The sequence below is a fragment of the Meles meles genome, chromosome 10 (assembly GCF_922984935.1).
Source record: "Meles meles chromosome 10, mMelMel3.1 paternal haplotype, whole genome shotgun sequence".
Lineage (NCBI taxonomy): Eukaryota > Metazoa > Chordata > Mammalia > Carnivora > Mustelidae > Meles > Meles meles.
In genome coordinates, this window is record NC_060075.1 from 52,373,417 (window position 1) to 52,399,338 (window position 25,922).

Consider the following 25,922-nt stretch of genomic DNA (forward strand, 5'->3'; position numbering starts at 1 on the left):
TGTGAAAATCCCAAACCGATGATGACTGGGATATCATAATTCCCAGGGGGAAATGATGATTATAGAAATATTTTTTTAAAAGGAGGGTCTGTATTATTTTTAATAATGTTTACTATTCATTCACCAATAAAAAGGTGAAATAGTACCAGATTTCTCCTATATACACATAATACTTAGTGGTATTCCCACCAATACATGACATCTCTGGACATTTGATTTTATTATTCCTAAGCAGGCAACGTCTCTTACTGCCATTTGTCTTTTGTTTTGGATTTTTTTGTTGTTGTTGTTTTGGTTTTGGTTTTGGTTTTTTGTTTTTTTGCTTTGTTTTGTTTCCAGAAAGGCTGATTTATTAGGAACTATTCTGACGTCATTTTTCAGACTGCCTGGCAGTCTGGGGATCAGGAATGGGAGTCCTCCTGTGATGTGGTGGACAGGGGTATGGGTCTCTGCACAGCAGGGCTCATTCTTCTACGCTCCTGTGGATGGCAGCTGAGGTCCTAATGGAGTACGACTTGACAGCCCCGGGCCTTCCACCACTCGAGAAGCTCAAGGCATTGCTGCTCATACTCCTCTGAAGACCAGCCTGGCCAGACTGCTGCCACCTCCACCAGTGGAGTTCACCACAAAGATGTTCACAATCCCCACACCATCTCCCACCAACTGCTCTGCTTGCCCTCCAGCTGCTTGGGGTAGGTGAGGATCTCGATGTCCAGGGCCATCTTGACATCCATGAGCTCCTGGTGCCTGCACAGCTGCTGTGCCAGGTCCTGCTTGGCTTGCTGGAGGGTGGCCTGCAGCTCCTCCTACTTGGCACATGCATTCTTAAGTGCCAGCTTCCCATGTTCTTCAGCCTCAGCAATGGCAGCCTCCAACTTAGCACAGAAGTTCTTGGTGCTGTCGATCTCAGCCTACAGCCTCTGAATGGCATGGTTCATCTCTGCAATCTCAGTGGGATACTCCAAGGGTCATCCTCATGCTTCCCAACCTTGGCCTGAGGGTCTCAAACTTTGTCTCGTACAAGATCTCAGCCTAAGCTCAGCTTCAGCTCTTTATCTGGCCCTTGACCTCAGCCATGATGCCATCCAGGTCCAGGGAGTGGTTGTTGTCCATGGACAGCACCACGGACATGTCCGAGATCTGGGACTGGAACTCTGCCAACTTTGTCTCATAGAAAGTCTTGAAGACATTGACCTCATTAGTCAGGGCATCTACCTTGGCCTCCAGATCTATTTTGTTCATTAAGGCAGAATCTGTGTCCTTTTTCAGCACCAGAAACCAGCTCAGCAGCCAGTGATGGTCAATAACATGTTGGTACTTGTTCTTGAAGTCTTCCACAATGTCCTGGGTGTTCCACATCTCTGCCTCCAGGCAGCCCCCATCTAGCTGCAGCAACTCAAGCTGCCTCCACAGGCCAGCAATGTGGGCCTCAAAGATGGGGGAGCAGACAGCTACCCTTGGCTGACTTCTGCTCCTGCCACGGGGCCTACTTGGTCCCCAGCAGCTTGTTTTGCTGCTCTAGAATCTACACCTTTTCGATGAAGGAGGGAGTTATTGTTGAGGGTCTTGACCTTGTGCTCCTCCTGGTGCAAGTGCTGGATGGAGGGCTCAATGTCTACCCAGAGCAAAACCAGCAGGCTCTGACTAACGGTGACCTCGTGGATGCCAGCGCCCACTGGGCCTGTATGGGGGAGCACAGGACCATGCATGGCCAGGTGGCACCCAGGCTATAGAGGCTACTGTTTCTGAAGCCACTGGGGTGTGTGGAGCTCAGGTACACCTGGGTGCCTCCCCCCCCACCCCCGGCCTGCTGCAAGAAAGACAGTGGAGCCCAAGCTAAAGCCCTGGGAGCTTAAGGGATGGACATGCTGGCTAGACTGGGCTGGCTGAGCAGTGGGCACAAGGGGGCTGAATTCTTCTACCATCACTTGTAATACATTAGCCTAATAGAGAGTTGTCAGATATGCCAAATAAAATACAAATGCCCAGTTAAATTTGAAGTTTAGATCAATAATAAATAATTTTTAGTAAAAGTATGTCCCAAACATTGCATGGCTTGAAATACACATATAACTAGACATCTTGCATTTTATTTGTATCTAGTCTAATAGCAATGATCTTCTCTTATTTTTGTAGGGTTCATAACATGAATCTGTCTCAGAGACCAAAGGCTTCTGGTGCTGTGCAAAGGAGAGTTCTGTCCTTGCTGGTTAGGGCCAGCTCTGCTTAGGTGGATGGAAGCTAGGTGACTGGTTCATTTATAAGATGCAGCCTGGCTCCCGGGTTCTCCAGGCTCGCTTCCTCTTCTGAGCTTCCAAACCGACCAGGCAAGCCCAAAACTCCAGCAAAGAAATACCTTCCCCAACTTGAACATGAAATCTGAGGGCAATAATAACACTTTTTTCATATTTGTATTTCATGCTGAACTCTCCTTTTCTAATTTTAGTTTTGTTTGCCTTTATTTTCTCTTTAGCTTCAATGCTGTCTTTGAGAATTCCCTAAACTGGTGAAAAGCTTTCAAACTGTGGACCCAGCAGGATGGCCACTATGAAATTAAAGGAGAAGCTAGTCCTGTTCTCAGGCCACAGATGACAAAACCTTGCTTCTCACTTCACCCAGAGGAAGACCATCTTTCAAACCATGGTAATCATCCATACATGAATTGTGTATTGTTTTAAGACATTTACAAAAGTATCCATGCATCTGTCTACCCCTTCATGAGTTTTGTCAGCAATTACTACTGATTACCTTATCTTACTAACAAGGCAAAACCAAGCCCCACATCATGGAAGTGTACTGGTGCTGGAACCAGGTCTCAGAGTCCCATCTAGTGACAAGCAAAGACATAGTAATTACGGTTGTTTTTGAAACACTTCTGGCTTTCTGCACCAGCCTATGCATCTTCACTGAAAGAAAAAGCCTGGTGTTTGCCCCCTATGTTGGTGGCATTATCGGGGAACTCTTTAGGTCTTAATGTTTTTTATACAGGAAATTTTAAAATACTCTCTTTTCCCCTTCCATTCTCTATAGTTCACATGGTTCCTTCGATTCCTTGTCCTTTGGATTTTACTGTATCTGTAAAGTCAAATCCCATTCTTATGATTTTCCAGGATGGCCTCAAGGATGCAGTTCTCAATGGTAAAACAGTTCATTCTCACACCTGTTGACCATGTATCAATTCCAAATCTATGCAAGGCATTTCATATGATATCAGCATTTTATAATGCATACAGGACAGAAAACTCCTATGTGCAATGTACTGAACAAAGACCATTAGCAGTTTACAAAACAAAATTAAAAATGGATTATTTTTTTGAAGATTTTATTTATTTATTTATTTGTGAAAGAGAGAGTGCACACAAGCAGGCAGAGTGGCAGGCAGAGAGAGAAGCAGGCTCCCTGCTGAGCAAGGAGCCCGCTGTGGAGCTTGATCTTAGGACCCTGGGATCATGACCTGAGCCAAAGGCAGTGGCTTAACCAACTGAGCCACCCAGGTGTCCCTAAAAATGGATTATTATACTAAAAATAAAAAAGGCCCAAAATACTCATGGAAGTTTAAGCTCAGTTTTATAAGCTCAGACAACTGCGAAGTTGATAACTTTGATACAGATGAAAGAGAGAAACATGTTTTCTCTTCTCCCTGAAGAGGAAAATGAATTTTCTTCTCTTCACAGCTTTCAGGAACCTGACAGCTGAACTTGGCCTTGGGCCAGTGAGTGACTCACTCAGTTACTGCCACAGTAATGAAAGGGTCTTTTGGTCCATCAGTTGTAAGTTTTTGCAAGACGTTAGACAGAAGCAGTTTAGAAATGTCAGTAGACACCATCCCTTTCTGTAAGGCAGCCCAGTAAGGTGCTGGGACTCTGTGGTGGCTCACACTTTGTCTCCTCAGAGAGTCATTCCAAGACACAGCATGAAAAGCTCCAGGCTCCAAGACTCCCAAGCCAGACTGAGAAGAGCTTCCCAGGGGATGACTTTGGCACCACTGGAACATTCTTCCAGGCAGCAGGGGATGTAGAGAGACAGCAGAGGGGAGCTCCACGGCATAAATCTTCATCTCGGCAACAACTTTAATTAAGTACACAGTGCCTTTCTGAACGTCCCTTCTTCCCTCTCAGGTGGTAACAAAGATTCTGAATCACCTCAGCTTTTCTGAGGCATAAGTAACATAGTCAAAGGATGCTCAGGAAAAAAATAAAATGAGAGCCTTAAACTATTCAGCCTTCATTTTCCCTTCCATTATGTCCTAAGACCATATCAAATCCAGAGCAGACACTTGCTCCAGAAGACTTTCCTTTCCCCAAAATTTCTGGGCACAGAATGAGGCCCGGTGAAAGAGGAAGTAAAGCATTTAGGACATAAACTGATATGATACTTAGATACAGGTTTTTGTTTTATCATCTTTTTATCTTTTTATTTTTTCATTTCTTATTGATACAATCTTAAACTAGATGATTTTTTTTTCACCTCCCTTGGTCTCTATTTCAATATTTGTAACATCAGGAATCTCCATTTGAATGTCTGATGGGTTTCTCAAAGCTAACTGAACCAAGCTCTCCAAACTAGCCACTACCAATGGCATCCATAACTCCATGCTGTCATGGCTCATCCAGATATTTGGGGTCACTCTTGACTCTGTTCTCCTATACCCCACATCCAATTCATTAAGAAATCCTGTTGGCTCTACCTCCAAAACATCCACAATCCGACCATGACTCCTACTCTCACAGACCTTTCTGGGTTGAGCTGTTATCACCTCTCCTTGAAGAACTGAATAATCTCTAATTGCTCTTCCTTTTTCCCCCTTGCTCACCCCCCTTTCCCAGTCCAGTAACCAGAAGGATTTTCCTAAACTCTGTGTATCTCTGCCTATAGATCTTGAAGACAAAGTATGGACAAAGGCTTCTATGTACACAATGTAAGCGACAAAGACTTCTGTGTCCCAGTGAGCAGGAAGAAGGAACAGGCATTAAAATCGGCGCCTGGGTGGCTCAGTGGGTTAAGGCCTCTGCCTTCGGCTCGGGTCATGGTCTCAGGGTCCTGGGATCGAGCTCCGCATCGGGCTCTCTGCTCCGCGGGGAGCCTGCCTCCTTCTCTCTCTCTGCCTGCCTCTCTGTCTAGTTGTGATTTCTCTCTGTCAAATAAATAAAAAAATATATATTAAAAAAAAAATCGGAAAGGAGGTAGAGTCAATAAAAGAAAAGTATAACTCAATCAACTGATGCTTTGTCCCTGGAGGAACTTCTAAGGGGCACCATGAATACCTCTCAGAGCCTTGCACCTGGGAGAAGGAAAGAAGCATTGACTTCTGTCTCCCAGTGGTCCAGGGTGCTCCAAAGGCCTATTGTCTACAGCCCACCCCCACAGTAGTACACGTGTGAGTCTGAGGGGATATCCTATGCAATAGGTGTAAAGGAGCCCAGGGAGGACACTAGATATGTGGCACAAACTAGCAGTAATACACTTGTAAAATTCAAGATAGAAATGACTGCTGCCATTATGGTTAGAATAACGGGCAAGATTGAGCCTGAAAAGTTCATTTCATACTGCTACTCTGTTCACAACCAACCAAAAGCTTTCTACCTTTCCTAAAATAAATCCAAGGTCTTCACCATTATGTATGCCAGTTTCCCCACTGTGCCTTGAAGACCTATGAAAGAGGCCCCATTTCAAGTCTTTGATCTTATACCTCTTCCTTGTTCCCACTTGAAACACTCTGTTCAAATGACACCTCATCAGTGAGGGCTTCCCTGATATGAAGTCCTAAGGAATACACTCAAAAACTATTTTTATAGATCCTGGATATCAACCTTTTGTCTATACTGTCATTTGCAAATATCTTCTCCTATTCCGTGGGTTGCCTTTTGTTTTGTTGACTGTTTCCTTTGCTGTGCAGAAGCTTTTGATCTTGATGAAGTCCCAAAAGTTCATTTTCGCTTTTGTTTCCTTGGCCTTTGGAGACATATCTTGAAAGAAGTTGCTGTGGCTGATATCGAAGAGGTTACTGCCTATGTTCTCCTCTAGGATTCTGATGGATTCCTGTCTCACGTTGAGGTCTTTTATCCATTTCGAGTTTATCTTTGTGTACGGTGTAAGAGAATGGTCGAGTTTCATTCTTCTACATATCGCTGTCCAGTTTTCCCAGCACCATTTATCGAAGAGACTGTCTTTTTTCCATTGTATATTTTTTCCTGTTTTGTCGAAGATTATTTGACCATAGAGTTGAGGGTCCATATCTGGGCTCTCCACTCTGTTCCACTGGTCTATGTGTCTGTTTTTATGCCAGTACCACGCTGTCTTGGTGATCACAGCTTTGTAGTAAAGCTTGAAATCGGGTAACGTGATGCCACCAGTTTGGTTTTTGTTTTTCAACATTTCCTTAGCAATTCGGGGTCTCTTCTGATTCCATACAAATTTTAGGATTATTTGCTCCAGCTCTTTGAAAAATACCACTGGAATTTTGATCGGAATGGCATTAAAAGTATAGATTGCTCTAGGCAGTATAGACATTTTAACAATGTTTTTTCTTCCAATCCAAGAGCATGGAACAGTCTTCCATCTTTTTGTGTCTTCTTCAATTTCTTTCATGAGTGTTCTGTAGTTCCTCGAGTACAGGACCTTTACCTCTTTGGTTAGGTTTATTCCCAGGTATCTTGTGGTTTTTGGTGCTATAGTAAATGGAATCGATTCTCTAATTTCCCTTTCTGTATTTTCATTGTTAGTGTATAAGAAAGCCACTGATTTCTGCACATTGACTTTGTATCCTGCCACGTTACTGAATTGCTGTATGAGTTCTAGTAGTTTGGGGGTGGAGTCTTTGGGGTTTTCCATATAAAGAATCATGTCATCTGCAAAGAGAGAGAGTTTGACTTCTTCCTTGCCAATTTGGATACCTTTTATTTCTCTTTGTTGTTGATTGCCGTTGCTAGGAATTCTAATACTTTGTTGAACAAGAGTGGTGAGAGTGGGCATCCTTGTTGTGTTCCTGATCTCAACGGGAAGGCTGCAAGCTTTTTCCCATTGAGGATGAGATTTGCTGTGGGTCTTTCATAGATAGATTTTATGAAGTTCAGGAATGTTCCCTCTATCCCTATACTTTGAAGCGTTTTCATCAGGAACGATGCTGGATTTTGTCAAATGCTTTTTCTGCATCAATTGAGAGGACCATGTGGTTCTTCTCTCTTCTCTTATTGATTTGTTCTATCACATTGATTGATTTGCGAATGTTGAACCAACCTTGCAACCCAGGGATGAATCCCACCTGGTCATGGTGGATAATCTTTTTAATGTGCTGCTGGATCCTGTTTGCTAGGATCTTGTTGAGAATCTTTGCATCCATATTCATCAGTGATATTGGTCTGAAATTCTCCTTTTTGGTAGGGTCTTTGCCTGGTTTGGGGATCAGGGTAATGCTGGCTTCATAAAAAGAGTCTGGAAGTTGTCCTTCTGCTTCAATTTTTTGGAACAGCTTCAGGAGAATTGGGGTTATTTCTTCTTTGAAAGTTTGGTAGAATTCCCCAGGGAATCCGTCAGGTCCTGGGCTCTTGTTTTTTGGGAGGTTTTTGATCACTGCTTCAAACTCGTTACTAGATATCGGTCTATTCAGGTTGTCAATTTCTTCCTGGTTCAATTTTGGGAGTTTGTAGTTTTCCAGGAATGCACCCATTTCATCTAGGTTGCTTATCTTATTGGCATATAACTGTTGGTAATAATTTCTGATGATTGTTTCTATTTCCTTGGTGTTATCCAGGATCTATAAGGAACTTCTCAAACTCAACACACACAAAACAGATAATCATATCAAAAAATGGACAGAAGATATTAACATACACTTCTCCAATGAAGACATACAAATGGCTATCAGACACATGAAAAAATGCTCATCATCACTAGCCATCAGGGAGATTCAAATTAAAACAACATTGAGATACCACCTGATACCAGTTAGAATGGCCAAAATTAGCAAGACAGGAAACAACGTGTGTTGGAGAGGATGTGGAGAAAGGGGAACCCTCTTACACTGTTGGTGGGAATGCAAGTTAGTGCAGCCACTTTGGAGAACAGTGTGGAGACTCCTGAAGAAATTAAGAATAGAGCTTCCCTATGACCCTGCAATTGCACTGCTGGGTATTTACCCCAAAGATACAGATGTAGTGAAAAGAAGGGCCATCTGTACCCCAATGTTTATTGCAGCAATGGCTACAGTCGCCAAACTGTGGAAAGAACCAAGATGCCCTTCAACGGATGAATGGATAAGGAAGATGTGGTCCATATACACAATGGAGTATTATGCCTCCATCAGAAAGGATGAATACCCAACTTTTGTAGCAACATGGACAGGACTGGAAGAGATTATGCTGAGCGAAATAAGTCAAGCAGAGAGAGTCAAGTATCATATGGTCTCACTTATTTGTGGAGCATAACAAATAACATGGAGGACATGGGGAGATGGAGAGGAGAGGGAGTTGAGGGAAACTGGAGGGGAGATGAACCATGAGAGACTATGGACTCTGAAAAACAACCAGAGGGTTTTGAAGGGGCGGGGGGGTGGGAGGTTGAGAAACCAGGTGGTGGGTAATAGGGAGGGCAGGTACTGCATGGAGCACTGGGTGTGATGCCAAAACAATGAACACTGTTATGCTGTAAATAAACAAAACAAAAAAAAAACTATTTTTAAAATTAGGGTACTAGATCAATATTCAAAAATCAATTGTATTTCTATACATTAGTAAAAACAATTCAAAAATTAAATTAAGAAAACAATTTCATTTACTATATCATCAAAACTGTAACATACTTGGGAATAGATGTAATAAAAGAAATGCAAGACTTGTACACTAAAAATTTTAAGAGATATTGAAAAAATTAAAGTAAGACCTAAATAAATGGAAACACATTCCAGTGGTCATTGATTAGAAGACAATATTATTAATTGATTTAAAGATTCAAGGCAATCTTATCAAAATCCCAGTTACATTTTTTTCAAAAGTTCACACGTCTGAGAAACAAACTGAGGGTTTTGGAGGGGAGGAGGGTGGGGGGGTGAGCCTGGTGGTGGGTATTAAGGAGGGCATATATTGCATGGATTACTGGGTGTGGTGCATAAACAATGAATTTTAGAACACTGAAAAAAAAATTTTATAAAAGTTCACAAGTTGATTACAATATTCATATAGAAATGCAAGGAGTATAATGCTAAGCAAAATAAGTCAGTCAGAAAAAGACAAATACCATCTGATTTCACTCATTTATAGAACTTATGAAACAAAACAAACAAGCGAAGGAAAAAAAAAAGAGAGACAAACCAAGAAATGGACTCTTAACTTTAGAAACAAACTGATGATTACCAAATGGGAGGTGGGGTGAGCAGGAATAGGTGAAGTGGGTGATAAGGATTGAAGAGTACACTAATCATGATAAGCACTATATAGTGAGTAATATATAGAATTGTTGATTCTCCATATTGTATACCTGAAACTAATATAACACTGTTAACAATACTGGAATTAAAATTAAAAACTTCACTAAAAATAAGTTAAAATAAAATCACTTATATTTAAATTAAAAAAATACAAGATACCCAGAATAGCCAAAACAATCTTAGAAAAGAAGAACAAAACAGAAAGACTCACACTTCCTTATTTAAAAAATTTCTACAAGGCTACAGTGACCAGGACAGTATGGTACTGGCATAAGGACAGAGATAAAGATCAATGGAATAGAACTGAGAGTCCAGAAATAAATTTATAGATTGATGTCCAATTTATTTTTGACAAGGGTGCCAAGAATATTCAATGTGGAAAGAGTAGTCGTTTCTGAAACTAATGGATATCCATGTAAAAAAAATAATGAAGTTGGACCTCTATATCACACCAGAAATTAAAAATTAACTCAAAAGGGTGGGGGGCACCGAGGTGGCTCAGTGGGTTAAGCCTCTGCCTTCGGCTCAGGTCATGATCTCGGGGCCCTGGGATCAAGGCCCACTACAGGCTCTCTGCTCACCAGGGAGCCTGCTTCCCTTCTCTCTCTGCCTGCCTTTCTGCCTACTTATGATCTCTCTCTCTGTCAAATAAATAAATTTTTTTAAAAAAATTAACTCAAGGGGCGCCTGTGTGGCTCAGTGGGTTAAGCCTCTGCCTTCGGCTCAGGTCATGATCTCAGGGTCCTGGGATCGAGCCCACATCGGGCTTTCTGCTCAGCAGGGAGCCTTCTTCCCCCACCCCCCCGCCTGCCTCTGTCTGCCTCTCTGCATACTTGTGATCTCTGTCTGTTAAATAAATAAATGAAATCTTTAAAAAAAAAAAAAGTTAGAGTCTAAAAAATTAACTCAAAATGGGTGAGAGACTAAATGTAAGAGCTAAAGCTAAAAAACTCTTGAAAGAAAACATAGAAATAAGTCTTTATAACCTAGGATTAGGCAGTAGTTTCTTTGATATAGTACCAAACACACTAGCAACAGAAGAAAAATAAATTGGACTTCATCAAAATTAAAAATTTTATGCTTCAAAAGTTACTATCAACATTAACATTGGTACAATATAGAGAGCTATTCTGAGAGAAGGCAACCAACAGAATGGGAGAAAGTGTAAGTAACATATCTGATAAGGAACTTGTATTCAGAATATATTTTAAAAACTCTTACAAATCAGTAATTTGAAAGTTATGATATTGTACTAAAGTTATATGTGATGTAACATATAACCTATTTGTAAAATATACAAAAGATTTGAACTTATGTTTCTTCAAAGAAGACACACAAATGGGTAACATGTACATGAAAAATCTGCTCAATCTCACTAATCGTTGGGTTATCAAATTGAAACCACAATGAGATATCATTTCACACTTAATAGGATTGTTATGATTTTAAAAACCAGACAATAACAAATTGCCAGGCTATAAAAAACAAGCAAACAAACTATAACCTTCATATATTATTGGTGGAAAATTGTAAGTGGTGTAGCTACTGAAAAGTGGCTTGTTTTGGAAAACACTTCTCAAAATGCTAAACATAGTGGTACCATATAACCCATCAACTTCAATCCTACATATATGCTAAAGAATCATGAAAACATATAACCATTCAAAAACTTGTACACTAATTTTCACAGCAGCATTGTTCATGATTACAAAAAAAGTGGAAACAACCCAAATGTGTATCAACAGATGAATGGGTAAACAATACATAGTATATCCATATGATAGAATGTTACCCACTTTAGAAAGGAATGAAGTATTGATGCATGCTACAGCATTGATGAACCTTGAAAACATTAACCAACTGCAAGAAACCAGGAACAAAGACCATATTGTATAATTCCATTTACATAAAATGTTCAGAACAGGAAAATTCATACAAACAGAAAGAAGATTAGTGGTAGCTCTAGGTTCGGAGAGGAATAAGAGATGGTAAATGACTGCTTAATGAGTAAGGAGTTTTTTGGGGTGATGAAAACGTTCTAAAATTAAATAGTGGTGATGGTTGCACAACTCTGTGACAATCACCTAAAAACTACTGAATTGTACACTTCGAAAGGGTAAATTTTATATATGTGAATTACATCCCAACAAAATTGTTATTTTAAAAAATAGACTCTGAGATATTTGCAAGGATGAGAGAAAGTGGATCTCCTACACATTGCTGGTGAGAATGTAAAATACTACAGTTATCCTGGAAGAGAGACTGATAGTTTCTTTAAAAACTGAATATATACTTACCATACTATTCAGCAATCACATACATAGGCATTTACAGAATGAAAACTTACATCCACACAAAAATCTATACAACGATTGTTTATAGCAGTCTTATTTGTATTAACCAGAAACTGGAAAGAGCCAAAACATATGGCAAAGGATGAATAACTGAACAAACTGATACATACCATGAAATACTACTCAGCAAAGAAAATGAATAACTTTTTTATACACACAACAACTTGGGTGGATCTTAATGACATTATGCTGAGGGGAAAATGTCAGTTTCAAAAATTCATATACCATATAATTCTTTAAATACAAAACATTCTTTAAATGACAAAATTATAAACATGGAGAACAAATTAGTGGTTGCTAGTGGTTAGGGATGGAGAAGGGGTAGGAGAAAGGAGTGACTATAAAGGGGTAGCACCAGGGAGAGCTCTGTGGTGATGAGATCATTCTATGCCTTGAGTAAGTTGGTTGTTACATGAATCTACAGCTGTGATAAACTGACATAGAACTAAACACACATACACACACACATACAAACACATACATACTGTATCAATGTTAATTTCCTAATCATAAATAATATTGTACTGAAGTTATATAAGAGATAACCACTGGGAGAAAGTAGGTAAGTGTCCATGGCATTGTTACCTCTGTGTACTATCTTTGCAACTTATAAATCTATAATTACTTCAAAATAAAAGTTTAAAAAAATAACTAAAAACTCACAAAACACTGTTCTAGAGGCTCTTTAAAAAGTCCCTTTATAGGGTAATTCAAATCCAGAAGGTACTTAAATTCTTCTAGAATTTAACTCTAAATTCCCAACTCCAAAAATGTATATGTTACAATGCTAAACGTGGGGACATTCATAAAAGGGTATAGTCCAAAAATAAAAAGTTCCTTTATAAATGTCCAAGAAAAGAAAAAATTGATAAATTGAACTTCAGCAAATGAAAACTTTGGCTCTGTAAAAGTGCCTGCTAAGAAAACAGAAAGACTAGCTACAGACTGGAAAATAATATTTGCAAACAACATATACAACAAAGGATGAATATCTAATAGATTAATACATAAAGAACTCTCAAAACTCAAAAGTAAAAAAAATTTCATCAAATAAGATATAGATAGATGTACATATATATGATGAACACATAAGAAGATGTTCAACATCATTAGGGAAATGCAAATTAAAACTGCAATGACAAACCTATATATTTAAAAATATATATATATTAAAAATATATATAAAAATATATATATTTATAAATATATATTTATATAAATATATATAAAATATATATAAATATATATATATTAAAAAACTATATATTTATCAGAATTTTAAAATAAAAAATAGTAGTAATATCAAATGTGACAGGGAGAAACTGTATTACTCCTACATTGCTGGTGGGAATGTAAAATGATATAGCCACTCTGAAAAATAGTTTACCAATTTCCTTCAAAACTAGAAGTGAACTGGGGTGCCTGGGTGGCCAGTAAGTTAAGTACCTGACTCTTGGTTTCCACTCAGGTCTCTGGGTTGTGCCACTAAGCCCTGTGCCAAGCTCCCCTCTGGGCATGGAGCCTGCTTAAGATTCTCTTTCTCTCTTCCTCTGCCCCCCCCCCCGCCCCATGCATCTGGGCATGCACTCTCTCACTCTCAAAAAAAAGACCTTAATATGAGGCAGGAATCTATCAAAATCCTAGAGAAGAACATAGGCAGTAACCTCTTCGACATTGGCCACAGCAACTTTTTTCAAGATATGTCTCCAAAGGCAAAGGAAACAAAAGTGAAAATGAACTTTTGGGACTTCATCAAGATCAAAAGCTTCTGCACAGCAAAGGAAACAGTCAACAAAACAAAGAGGCAACCCATGGAATGGGAGAAGATATTCACAAATGACACTATAGACAAAGGGCTGATATCCAAGATCTATAAAGAACTCCTCAAACTCAACACACACAAAACAAATAATCGTGTCAAAAAATGGGCAGAAGACATGAACAGATACTTCTCCAAAGAGGACATACAAATGACTAACAGACACATGAAAAAAATGTTCATTATTATTAGTCATTGGGGAGATTCAAATCAAAACCACATTGAGATACCACTTTACACCAGTTAGAATGGCCAAAATTAGCAAGACAGTAAACAATGTGTGTTGGAGAGGATGTGGAGAAAGGGGAACCCTCTTACACTGTTGGTGGGAATGCAAGTTGGTGCAGCCATTTTTGGAAAACAGTGTGGAGATTCCTTAAGAAACTAAAAATAGAGCTACCCTCTGACCCTGCAATTGCACTACTGGGTATTTACCCCAAAGATACAGATGTAGTGAAAAGAAGGGCCATCTGTACCCCAATGTTCATAGCAGCAATGGCCACAGTCACCAAACTGTGGAAAGAACCAAAATGCCCTTCAACGGATGAATGGATAAAGAAGATATGGTCAATATATACAATGGAGTATTATGCCTCCATCAGAAAGGATGAACACTCAAGTTTTCTATCAACTTGGAGGGGACTGGAGGAGATTATGCTGAGTGAAATAAGCAGAGAGAGTCAATTATCATATGGTTTCATTTACTTGTGGAGTATAAGGAATAACATAGAGGATATTAGGAGATGGAGAGGAGAAGTGAGTTGAGAGAAATCAGAGAAGGAGAAAAGCCATGAGAGACTGTGGAATCTGAAAAACAAACCGAGGGTTTTGGAGGGGAGTAGGGTGAGGGGTTGGGTGAGCCTGGTGGTGGGTGTTAAGGAGGGCACGTATTGCATGGAGCACTGGATGTGGTGCATAAACAATGAATTCTGGAACACTGAAAAGAAATAAAATTAAATTAGATTAAATGTTTTTAAAAAGCTAAAAATGTGTATATATACCACATCTTCTTTATCCATTCATCTGTTGATGGACATCTAGGTTCTTTCCATAGTTTGGCTATTGTAGACATTGCTGCTATAAACATTCGGGTACACGTGCCCCTTCGGATCACTACGTTTGTATCTTTAGGGTAAATACCCAGTAGTGCAATTGCTGGGTCATAAGGTAGTTCTATTTTCAACATTTTGAGGAACCTCCATACTGTTTTCCAGAGTGGTTGCACCAGCTTGCATTCCCACCAACAGTGTAGGAGGGTATTTGCGACGACGTGGATGGAACTAGAGGGTATCATGCTTAGTGAAATAAGTCAATCGGAGAAAGACAACTATCATATGATCTCCCTGATATGAGGACATGGAGAAGCAACATGGGAGGTTAGGGGGATAGGAGAAGAATAAATGAAACAAGATGGGATTGGGAGGGAGACAAACCATAAATGACTCTTAATCTCACAAAACAAACTGGGAGTTGCTGGGGGGAGGTGGGGTTGGGAGAGGGGGAGGGGGTTATGGACATTGGGGAGGGTATGTGCTATCATGAGTGCTGTGAAGTGTGTAAACCTGGTGATTCACAGACCTGTACCCCTGGGTATAAAAATACATTATATGTTTATTAAAAAAAAATTGGAAGGGGAGGCGAACCATAAGAGACTACGGACTCTGAAAAACAACCTGAGGGTTTTGAAGGGTCAGGGGTGGGAGGTTGGGGAAACAGGTGGTGGGTAATAGGGAGAGCATGTTTTGCATGGAGCACTGGGTGTTGTGCAAAAACAATGAATACTGTTACGCTGAAAAAATATAAAAAAAAAAAAACCTAAAAATGAATTTACAGCTTAGAAATTGCACTCTTGACTATGTATCCTAGCAGAATGAAAGCTTATTTTCATGAAGAAACTTGTACAGCTTTCTTCATAATATCCGAAAACCTGCCAACTACCCAAATTCCCCTCAACGGATGAATGGTTAAGTAAACTATGGTACATATATACCATGGAATAGTATTCAGCAATTACAAGGAATGACTACTGATATAGAAACTTAGATGAAAGTCAAGGAAATTATGAGTAAAAACATCAGACTGCATGATTAAATTTACACAGTCATGAAATAACATAATTATAGCAATGGAGAACAGATGAGTAGTTGCCAGCGGTTAGGGATTCAGGAGAGAAGTGTGAGGTTAGCTATAAAGGAGTATCACAAGAGAGTCTTACAGTGATGAGACAATTAAGGATCTTGATTCTATTTGTGGTTACATGGAGATATACATGTGATAAAATTATACAGATAAACACACCCACACATATGCATGCATGCACAAATGATACTTATATAATTACTGAAATCAGAATAAGTTCTATAGATTATACCAATATCCAATTTCCTAGTATTGATATAACAGTTACACAGTATATTAACACATGGAGAGGCTAGTTGAGGGGTACATAGAACTTCCCAGTACATTTGTTTGTACATTTTGGTGAATATATAATTATTTTAAAAGTTTTAAAAATAAATAAGTAAAGTAAAATAAATACAAATAAAAAGTTTTTTTTTTAATTAATTTATTTATTTTTATTTGCTTATTTACAGCATAACAGTGTTCATTGTTTTGGCATCACACCCAGTGCTCCATGCAGTACGTGCCCTCCCTATTACCCACCACCTGGTTCCTCAACCTCCCACCCCACCCCACCCCCTCCCGCCGCCCCTTCATAACCCTCTGGTTGTTTTTCAGAGTCCATAGTCTCTCATGGTTCATCTCCCCTTCCAGTTTCCCTCAACTCCCTCTCCTCTCCATCTCCCCATGTCCTCCATGTTATTTGTTATGCTCCACAAATAAGTGAGACCATATGATACTTGACTCTCTCTGCTTGACTTATTTCGCTCAGCATAATTTCTTCCAGTCCTGTCCATGTTGCTACAAAAGTTGGGTATTCGTCCTTTCTGATGGAGGCATAATACTCTATTGTGTATATGGACCACATCTTCCTTATCCATTCATCCGTTGAAGGGCATCTTGGTTCTTTCCACAGTTTGGTGACTGTAGCCATTGCTGCAATAAACATTGGGGTACAAATGGCCCTTCTTTTCACTACATCTGTATCTTTGGGGTAAATACCCAGCAGTGCAATTGCAGGGTCATAGGGAAGCTCTATTTTTAATTTCTTGAGGAATCTCCACACTGTTCTCCAAAGTGGCTGCACTAACTTGCATTCCCACCAACAGTGTAAGAGGGTTCCCCTTTCTCCACATCCTCTCCAGCACACGTTGTTTCCTGTCTTGCTACAAATAAAAAGTTTTTTAAGAAAGAAAACCAACTTCTCTCCCCCAGCCCCCTTCTGTATTTCCTACTCTTCCTTCTCACACACACAAAAAAGAAACAGAAGAGTAACTTCAAATTTTAAATAGTGAAGAGAGGCCCATTTTTCTTTGCTTACAGACTTCTGTTATATTAAATTATTTATTCTGTTATTCTGTTATTAAATTATACATTAAATGAAAACATCCTACTAATATATTAGTAGTGGAAAAATTAGGTCTATACAATCATGTGGTTTAGATTAAAATGTTTGAAGTTTATATAATCAAAGAAAGTCAGGCACAACATCAAACTGTTAGACAAATTAAAGTTTTTAATAGTTTTTTTAAAGAGATATTTTATGGTAATCAACTGTTTCCTTAGCTTTAACACTGCCTACATTTAAAAGTTTACATACCAGTTCCCAGTTTAATTTGAACAAATTGTGCACAATTCAAATATGCTTTCTCTGGATTTCAAAATTCTCCAAATATAAAGACCATTTCCCCCCACTGGATACACACAGTGAGTTAAGATTTCAGAAAAATATCCTCCTTCCCTTAGATAAAAGGAGTTAAGTATCTGCTTGGATTCAACTCCAACTTGGATAATTCGGGAAACATTGATGATCTACAGAATGCATCATAGAAAAAGTCTGGTAGAAAACTCAGAAGGAAAAACATGCTGAGGGCAAAAGGAATTCTCCAAGAATGGGTATTTGACTCTAAAAAGAGGGCTAGTGAGAGAAGAATAGGAGAAGTCCAAGCTGCAAAGCAAATTAGGACGATTCAATAGGAGTAAGATCTTTTAGGCTCTGAGTGAATCATAAACATAAATACAGAATTCCCTAAAAGAGCTATGAAAATGAATTATGAAAGAAAGCCTGTCTAGAAGTGTCGCTATTTGCAAATCTCTCCTGGGTATTTTAATTTCCTTCACATGAGCATTAGCACAAATCTTCCTAAGTTAGCAGTCTGCGTTCTCATTTATTCAGCACAATTAACTTTGCCTCATCTTCTCAAGCTGTCATTTCCTGATGAGCTTTTCCTGCTCTTCTTTATTTTCTATTCTCCCTCCCTAAACTAGGGGTTTCAGATCACTGTCACTGTATTTCCTGTATGGAGAGAGAGCCCTTTCACAGCAGATCCTCAAAGAAAAGCAAATCCTACCCAAACCCAATCATGGCGTCTTTACACCCCACCAGCGTTGGGCCCCCACAGAAGCTGAAATCTCCAGAGACCATACTTTCAGCTTATAGCCCCTCCCAGGACAGAGCAGCCCCCAGGAACATGGGATTGAAGCCAGCTTCCACATCTTCAACTTCAAAGACTAAGAACGAGGGCTACCACCTTCCTTCTCTAGGATCCTGTCTCTCTACATAAGAAATTTCACATGGGAAAATCAAGGCTCCCTCCCCTGCTCCCATATTTTCAGTGGGAAGCACCCTCAGTAAGTTGTCCCTACCTTTACTGTGACAAGGAAAAAATACAGGTTAATTTATGATTGCCTCCGGACCCCCCATTAATTTCTCTCAATGCATGAATGAAGATCTTCATGTAAAAGATGTTCAGAGCATTATTTACCCCCTTCTCTCCTGCTAAGTGACATCAGCTTTTAGTTTTTGGACTTAGTATCTGAGCGGTGAATAGTGATATCCCAAAAAAAGGACTATGAATTCAGTAATTTCTAAGTTAATTTGTATTCTGTTCATCCTAGCAGCATAAAATACCTATAAAATAGTTTAATTCATATGTGAAGCCTATTATTTACTTAGTTCACAGCCAATATGTGACCTATCCTTGTGCCTACAGATCCCTTTCAATAGTTCTTCATCCCATTCTCGGGTGGGAAAACACTGTTCTGGGGAATGTTCCTGAAGCAATGAGTTGAAAACAGTTTCTTATGGCAGGAACACATTAGGCTGGGATTTTAAAAACATGGCCATGGATAATGCAAGTGAAATTTAAAATACCATGAAAAGAAAACACAATGTGCAAGTGACTTGGAAGCTTCACTGAGATATCCTGGGGTATCACTCATAAACACCAACTTAATTGCCCTGCCAGACAGGCATGCCACATGTGAGACACTTAGGTCAAGGCAGGTCTTTCCCAGCTCCTGGAAGAAACTTGTGTCTCAATACTGTTTTCAGTCTCACTCACTGTTTCTCTTTTTCTGCATCTTTTTTGATGTTTTTGTTTCTGGGAGAGTTTGCACTGACCACCATCTTTTCTGACTTTCATCAGAAGCCTGGCTTTGATTATATGGTCCAACAATCTGGTCTCTTTGAGCAGAAGATGACAGAGAATCTGGTTTCTGTTCAATAGAAGGTGATGAAAAGAAACCTTGTCTCTTCATATTTATTTGTTTGTCTTGAGGATTCTGACATCTCCTGGCTATCTCTTTGTGTTTTGTCTTGTTTCTGCACCATTATGAGTTAAAATCACTTAAGAAGAGAAACAGTGTTATTTCTGCTAGAAGGAAGAGTAGCCTATGAACTAAGGAATAGCTGACCTGTGTGTGCCTTTGAGATCCATCTTGTATTCCTGGCCATCTTGTTACCCAGCCACAACCTAGCAGAGTTCTTTAGACTCGTGCTGCAGTTACAGAATGGAGGCTGCTGGTCCTCTCATTATGTGTGTGTAAATGAGTATTGTCTTTTCCCTGCTTCACAAAAGTAGAGGAATTAGCCTTTTTAAATGGTTTCTGAAATTTTCACGGTTGTATTTCTTTGCCTAATAGAACCTACACACAATAAATACACTCTTTATATAAATAAATTGTTTATGAGTAATTGTGGTTCTTTCTATATGTGTCCCATAATAGTACTTGTGCTCATCTTCTCTCTCAAAAATTAAAAAAAAATTAACTTAAACATTAAAATCTGTAATACGTATACACTATAGGATATATAATCCAATCAGATCTACCCCCATTGGAAAGAAAGTGCACACAAAGATTTAAATGAATGAAACTGGTTTTGTGTGGCTTTGAAAGCAGACAGCTCGACCTCTGAAAGAGCCTTGAGTAGTTTGTACAATTTTGAAAACAACTGTGTGAATCGGCCAGGATGTGAACTGGAATGGGAAGGCAGGATCAGTGCTGGCCTGACTGGTGCTTTGTGACCTCTAGAGAAAACAGAAAGGTTCTGAGTACAGTAGCCTCCCTTACCCATGGGGGATATATTCCAAGACTCGCAGTGGTTATCTGAAAACTCAGACAGTACTGAAACATATACATACTACATTTTTCCTACATGTACATGTCTAAGATAAAGTTTAATTTGTGAATTAGGCATAGTAAGAGATGAAAACAATAATAAAAAATGAAATAGACAATTATAACAATACACTGTAATAAAAGTTATATGGTCTCTCAAAATATCTTATTGTACTGCACTCACCCTTCTTCTCATAATGATGTGAGATGACAAAATGCCTATTGATGAGATGAAGGGAAGCAAACGACACAGGCACCGGGACCCAGCATTAGGATATTACTGATCTTGTTTCTAAAATAAAGAAAATCCAGCTATAAACTCAATCTTACCTAGAAGTTGGTAAGATTCTTCAATTTTACGAGTGGGAAGTGTTTCCTGAGCAAATATACTGGTATATCTTGCCTATCTCCAGTGAAAATTAACAAATTAGGTTATAAACTCTTTAAAACTTATCAACCCTCCTGTTTTGATTGGCTTACAAAGACTAATAAGTGTACATACATTTAAAGTAAAAGAAATCAAGAATTTCCAGAAAATAAACCATTACTTGAGCTTCTAATGCTTTAAATAAGCTAGTCCTTCGAGAAAGCTTCAGACACCCACTGAAACAGAATCTCGTGGAAGGAAGTCGTGGGGGAGGGCAGGGAAGTTTAAATTAAATTATTGCCCTTGGTTGCTAAGTTCTAAGATATGATGCAAATAAACACAAGTTGTTAGGGAAAAATAATTCTAAGAGAACTTCAGTACTTTAAAGCAAAATTTAAAAAGTTTTTAAATTTATAGATAAGATAAAATGAAGTTCAGACAATATTGCTAATGAAAGTGAATTCTTGACAAAATTAACTTTTCCCGGCATGAAAAATGTTAACATAATAATCTACTTTATAAAAAATTTGGTTTTATTTTCACATGAAAAATCTAACCATTTTAAGCTATCCAAATTCTCTAATTTTGTGGGCCAAGTAAATCTCATTTCCGCAAAATATTTAGAATTACAGAAAATAAAAATATTAAATTTTAAATTAAATTTGAATAAACCATGTCTTTATTTAAAAGGGTTAATTTTATGAACCAAAAATTAAAATGTCACCTCTCTGGTAAACTCATAATACCAACAGGAACTGCGTTTTATTGTATTGCATAAATATAAATAATTTCCAAAATCCTCAGTTAACCATGAGAAATTTGACTCATATTAAATTGAGAAGTTTTGGTTACTTGAACAATCCTTTAAAAAAATTTTTTTTAAGATTTTATTTATTTATTTGCCAGAGAGAGAGAGAGAGAGAGCAAGCACAGGCAGGCAGAGTGACAGGCAGAGGCAGCGGGAGAAACAGACTCCCCGACAAGCAAGGAGCCCAATGTGGAACTCGATCCCAGGACGCTGGTATCATGACCTGAGCCAAAGGCAGCCGCTTAACCAACTGAGCCACCCAGCTGTCCCTCCTTTAAAAATTTAAATTCATAGAAATAAAGAGAATGCAAGGATGCCAAGTATAGTTTATATATATACATACCTCTTTTTTTTATACATTAGAAGAAGCTGTCAGTTAATAGGTGGAGGCAGTTGTGCAGATACCTTGGGGGCATATTAACATACGCGTTTCTTTTTCTTACCTCAAGAAGGGTGAAAGGGATGTAGGTGACCACAGGCAAATACATACTATGTGCGCATACGAGGCACAGCCATCCAAACCCGAGCTCTGTCGGTCTGTAAGGAGCTTGTGTTGACGAATTGTTCTCAGCGACTGGTTTCCCAGAAGCCCACGCACCTGTGCAGGGAAGTCAATCATCTGGGTTAAAGGTTGAAACAAATTAAGAAAGAGAATGAGACTATACATTACATTAATCATTATAATTATTACAAAGGAATATGAAAATATTTATAAAATAATGGATGTGATTTTCCTGTTGGTTTATATAGGAAAAAGATTGTGTCTTAAAATTTGATCATACAAGAATGTGAAAAGAAACAGTTAAAAAAAATTAAGGCTATACAATGAGTTGTGGAAGATCAGAGGAAAATGAACTGTATTTTTCTTGGTCTTCCATCTGCAAATAAGTTTGAAAGAAGTACCTAGGAAGCCTTAAAGTGATTACTAAAATTGGCTTAACTTTGAGGAACTAATTTAAAAGGTAGAATCCAGGGAAAGGCAACCTGTTTCTATAAAGAGCCAGACAGTAAATACTTTCCGTTTTGTGACCCACAGGTTTCTACTGCAACTATTCAATTCCTCTGTTGTAGCCCCGAAACAGTCACAGACAACAAATAAAAAGATGTGGCTAGATTTGACCCATGAGCTCTAGCTTGTGGAGCCCAGAGACAGATAAAACGCTATGAATTCTTTAATGGAAAATGCTACATGGGTGGTATATAAAAAGAGTAAAACTAGAATTTAGTTTCCTTCCAGTGAAAATGACAAATTGATCTTTGAGTAACAGTTTCCTTTTCATAAGAAATAATAAAAATCACTCTATACCTTCTCTATACTCAGCAGCCTCTTAACTCTCTGTACTTCCATTATTTGTTCTTGAATCAATTTTATGAAGAGCCCACTTTTGAAAAAGCTACCATTTCTAGTAATTATAGTTTCAGGCTGCTAAGGTTATTTTCTTTCTTGTCTGAAGCAAATCATTTCTTGCCTTTAGGCATCTATGACTTAAGCATATGCTATTTCCTCTGACAAATATTTTGGATATTGCCTTTCCTAATTTAAGCCCCACATTCAAAATAATTCATCCTTTATAACCTAATCTTCAAGATTTTCCAGACAGGATAACATCAAAGATTTGCCTCCCTCACACACACACCTTATAAAAGAAGAATTACTGGAAATAACTGGATATGTTGGAAAGTCTCCACATTTTTACTTATCCCATTTATCAAAGCCCACAATAATGAATAAGCTAGAATATCAAAAGGGAAGTTCAACCTCCCTAAGTTAATTATATACAAGTAAAATGTTATTAACATGAATATGTTTGGGAACTGAGTTATCTTTCAGATTGGATAGAAATATATTGATAGTTACATACAAAGACTGGCATAATAACTCCCAACAACTGAAATTTTTTTAATTAAAATTGTTTCTAGGCTTAAATATCCTTGCTAATTAGAAAAATGATTAACAGGGGCAACTGGGTGACTCAACCAGTTAAGTATCTGCTTTCGGCTCAGGTCCTGGGATTGAATCCCACTCATCAGGGAGCTTGCTTCTCCCTCTCCCTCTGCTGTTTCCCTTGCCTGTGCTTGCATGTTCTCTCTCTCTCTCTCTCTCAGATAAATAAATAAAATATTTAAAAGAAAGATGATAACACTCACATTACAGTATGACTTAAAATGTCCTGAAAATTTGTCAATGTCCACATATACTTTTAATCTAGAAGTAATCACTGAGTAACTCCTTATAAATTCCATAATACAGTATACACCAAGAGAGGCATCCATAATCTTGTGACATTATTTATCATAATAAATTAATTCAAGCCATCTGATCTCATCACAGACAGTTATTTTTTGAGTTTCCCTCAAAGTTGCCTAAAGGTTCCTGCTACAAAATTCAGATCAGAAATCTGAGTTTTCTGGAAGAAATATCCAGAAAGCCTCAGTAATTTCTATGTTCTCTTAACCAGTTATATCAAAGTAATAGACAATTGGGCATAGGCTTGCCAGGGGAAACTGACACTGTCATCACTAACAGACATTTGTCAGTCTGTACCAACGTCTAAGTCAGTAATTCCAGGACTCTTAATCCAGAAGCAGACAAATTGATGAAAGTAAGCTGCTAACTAACCTAAGATCAGCAAAACAAGAATCGCCTAGGAACAAACAAAACTGACTCAGGTGTAATTAATGATGAATTTTAATGCGAGGAAATCCTTTCTTCTTGATCTGTCTCTATACCTCAATTTAATAGGCTATTCACAAAAACATATGTGTGTGTGTGTGTGTATATATAACTAGAATAAAGCATTCTTCAAGTGGTATCTTGTTTCAATCAAACTCGAAATTCAGGAAAAAAATATGAAAGTTCTTAAAATTATAACTTAATCATCAGGAGAATCTAAGATCTATGATCCTGGAAAAAGTGGCATAAATTGATTGGTCTTTTTCATAAAATAACTCAAAAGAGGGATAACTGTGATTAAATATTATGCAAAATACTAAATCTTTTTACTTTCTGAGATTATGTTATTTACATAGACTTAGTAAGAATATGGCCTCCCTTCTGCCAGAATATAATTGAAAAAAATCAAATTCATAACCTTTCCCATGCTAGAAATGTCACATAGAAAAATAAATTTCACTTAATCGGGTATAATAATAAACCTATGATTAAAGAGTAGAAGCTATACATCATATGTGAAAACGATGTCTATAAATTTTCTATTAAAAATTGGTTGCACCTGTTTTGCGGCTCATGATATCCTAACTTTATTGAGGGTACAGAATGTAATATCCTAGTTGGAAACAGTGAGAAAGGGGACGAGCCCCTACAGTTTACAAGTACTACAGGAAAAACCTGAGAAGAGAATTGGACAGTTCTTTGTACCTGGTCTCGGTCAACAAACTAATAAAGGAATAAACATACGTCTCACACATAAAAAGGATAAAAACTCAGCCCTGAAGACTTTTTAAAACTTTTAGACAGAAACTAACTCCCAAGCCTTAGTATCCTATGGCTCTAGTTTTATTAACCACATCAAAAGGAGATACTTTTGCATTAATCAGCATTTCCTGTTATACTTATAAAACCAGCCAAATAAAACATCAAATTAATTATGGGAATCATAAAAGTTCTAAGCACACAGATGTGATCAAACTAGCACCTTTGAGGAAGGACTAGGAGGATACTTGAAAGCAAATCTGCGACCTTGTTCTGCCTCTTTTATGAGCTACTGCAAACCAAGCCCAACACCATGAAGCACTTTGCACCTGAGAACAATAATAACAAGAAAGCAACCAGAATCGCCCGGTCTCACTCTGATTCTCAAAATAAATGAGACCTTGAGCCATTAGGCTTAAAAAATTTCAGTTGTTGGGAGTTATTATGCCAGTATTTATTAGGCTTAAAAACAAAAACAGAAATGTTCTTCCTGACTTCAGAAGTCTTGCTACCCCCAAATACAGGTAACCTTTGAGTATATGATATTCAAGTGAGAAAATTATTGTTTTTCCACCATCAACATACTACAGTCATCTTGCATACTTTAATTTCTTTCCTTTAAATAACTGTTACAGATTTTATTTGGACACTCGTCTTTAAAAGCCTGGACTCCCTTGCAAAATCTCTTTCCAAGTTAGCTCCTTTTCTATTCTAAATGCTTTTGTCTCTGTGGCTTCCTCCCACGTGTAAGCCCCCCTGCTTTTCCACAAGGATCTCCTGCAAAGTAGCTTCGAGAAATTCCCCGTGAACTTGTGTGAGACACCCTGACCCTGGCACGGTTACAACAGCAGGCCGCCACCTCTTTGTAGCCCGCAGGATGTCCACTGCCAGGTCCTGGAAAGTTGCGAAAGGCTCTAAGGCTCTTTTGTTGGCCACCCAGCCATCTCTCCAGCACCAGCAGGTTATCATCCCTTTTCAGCCCAGAAGCTTCTTTCAACATGCTCCCTTCCAGTTTCAAAATGACCCTGAGAGGGAGGAAAGAGAAGGCAGGCTCAGAGGAGGTCTTTGGATATTAAATCAGCCCAAGCATAGAAAATCCACCGTGGCTAAATCTTCTATTTCCTTTTCCTTATGAGCCTGCCTATATGAACAGAGTCACTCTGCCTCTCAGCCGTTATCTGCCTCTTCAAAAAGTTAA

General features: G+C 38.5%; 1 pseudogene; it reads right to left on the reverse strand.

Annotated features, from left to right (window-relative positions):
- Positions 1-463: 463 nt before the first annotated feature.
- LOC123951514 lies at positions 464-25,724 on the reverse strand (annotated as a pseudogene).
- Between the last annotated feature and the right edge of the window lie 198 nt (positions 25,725-25,922).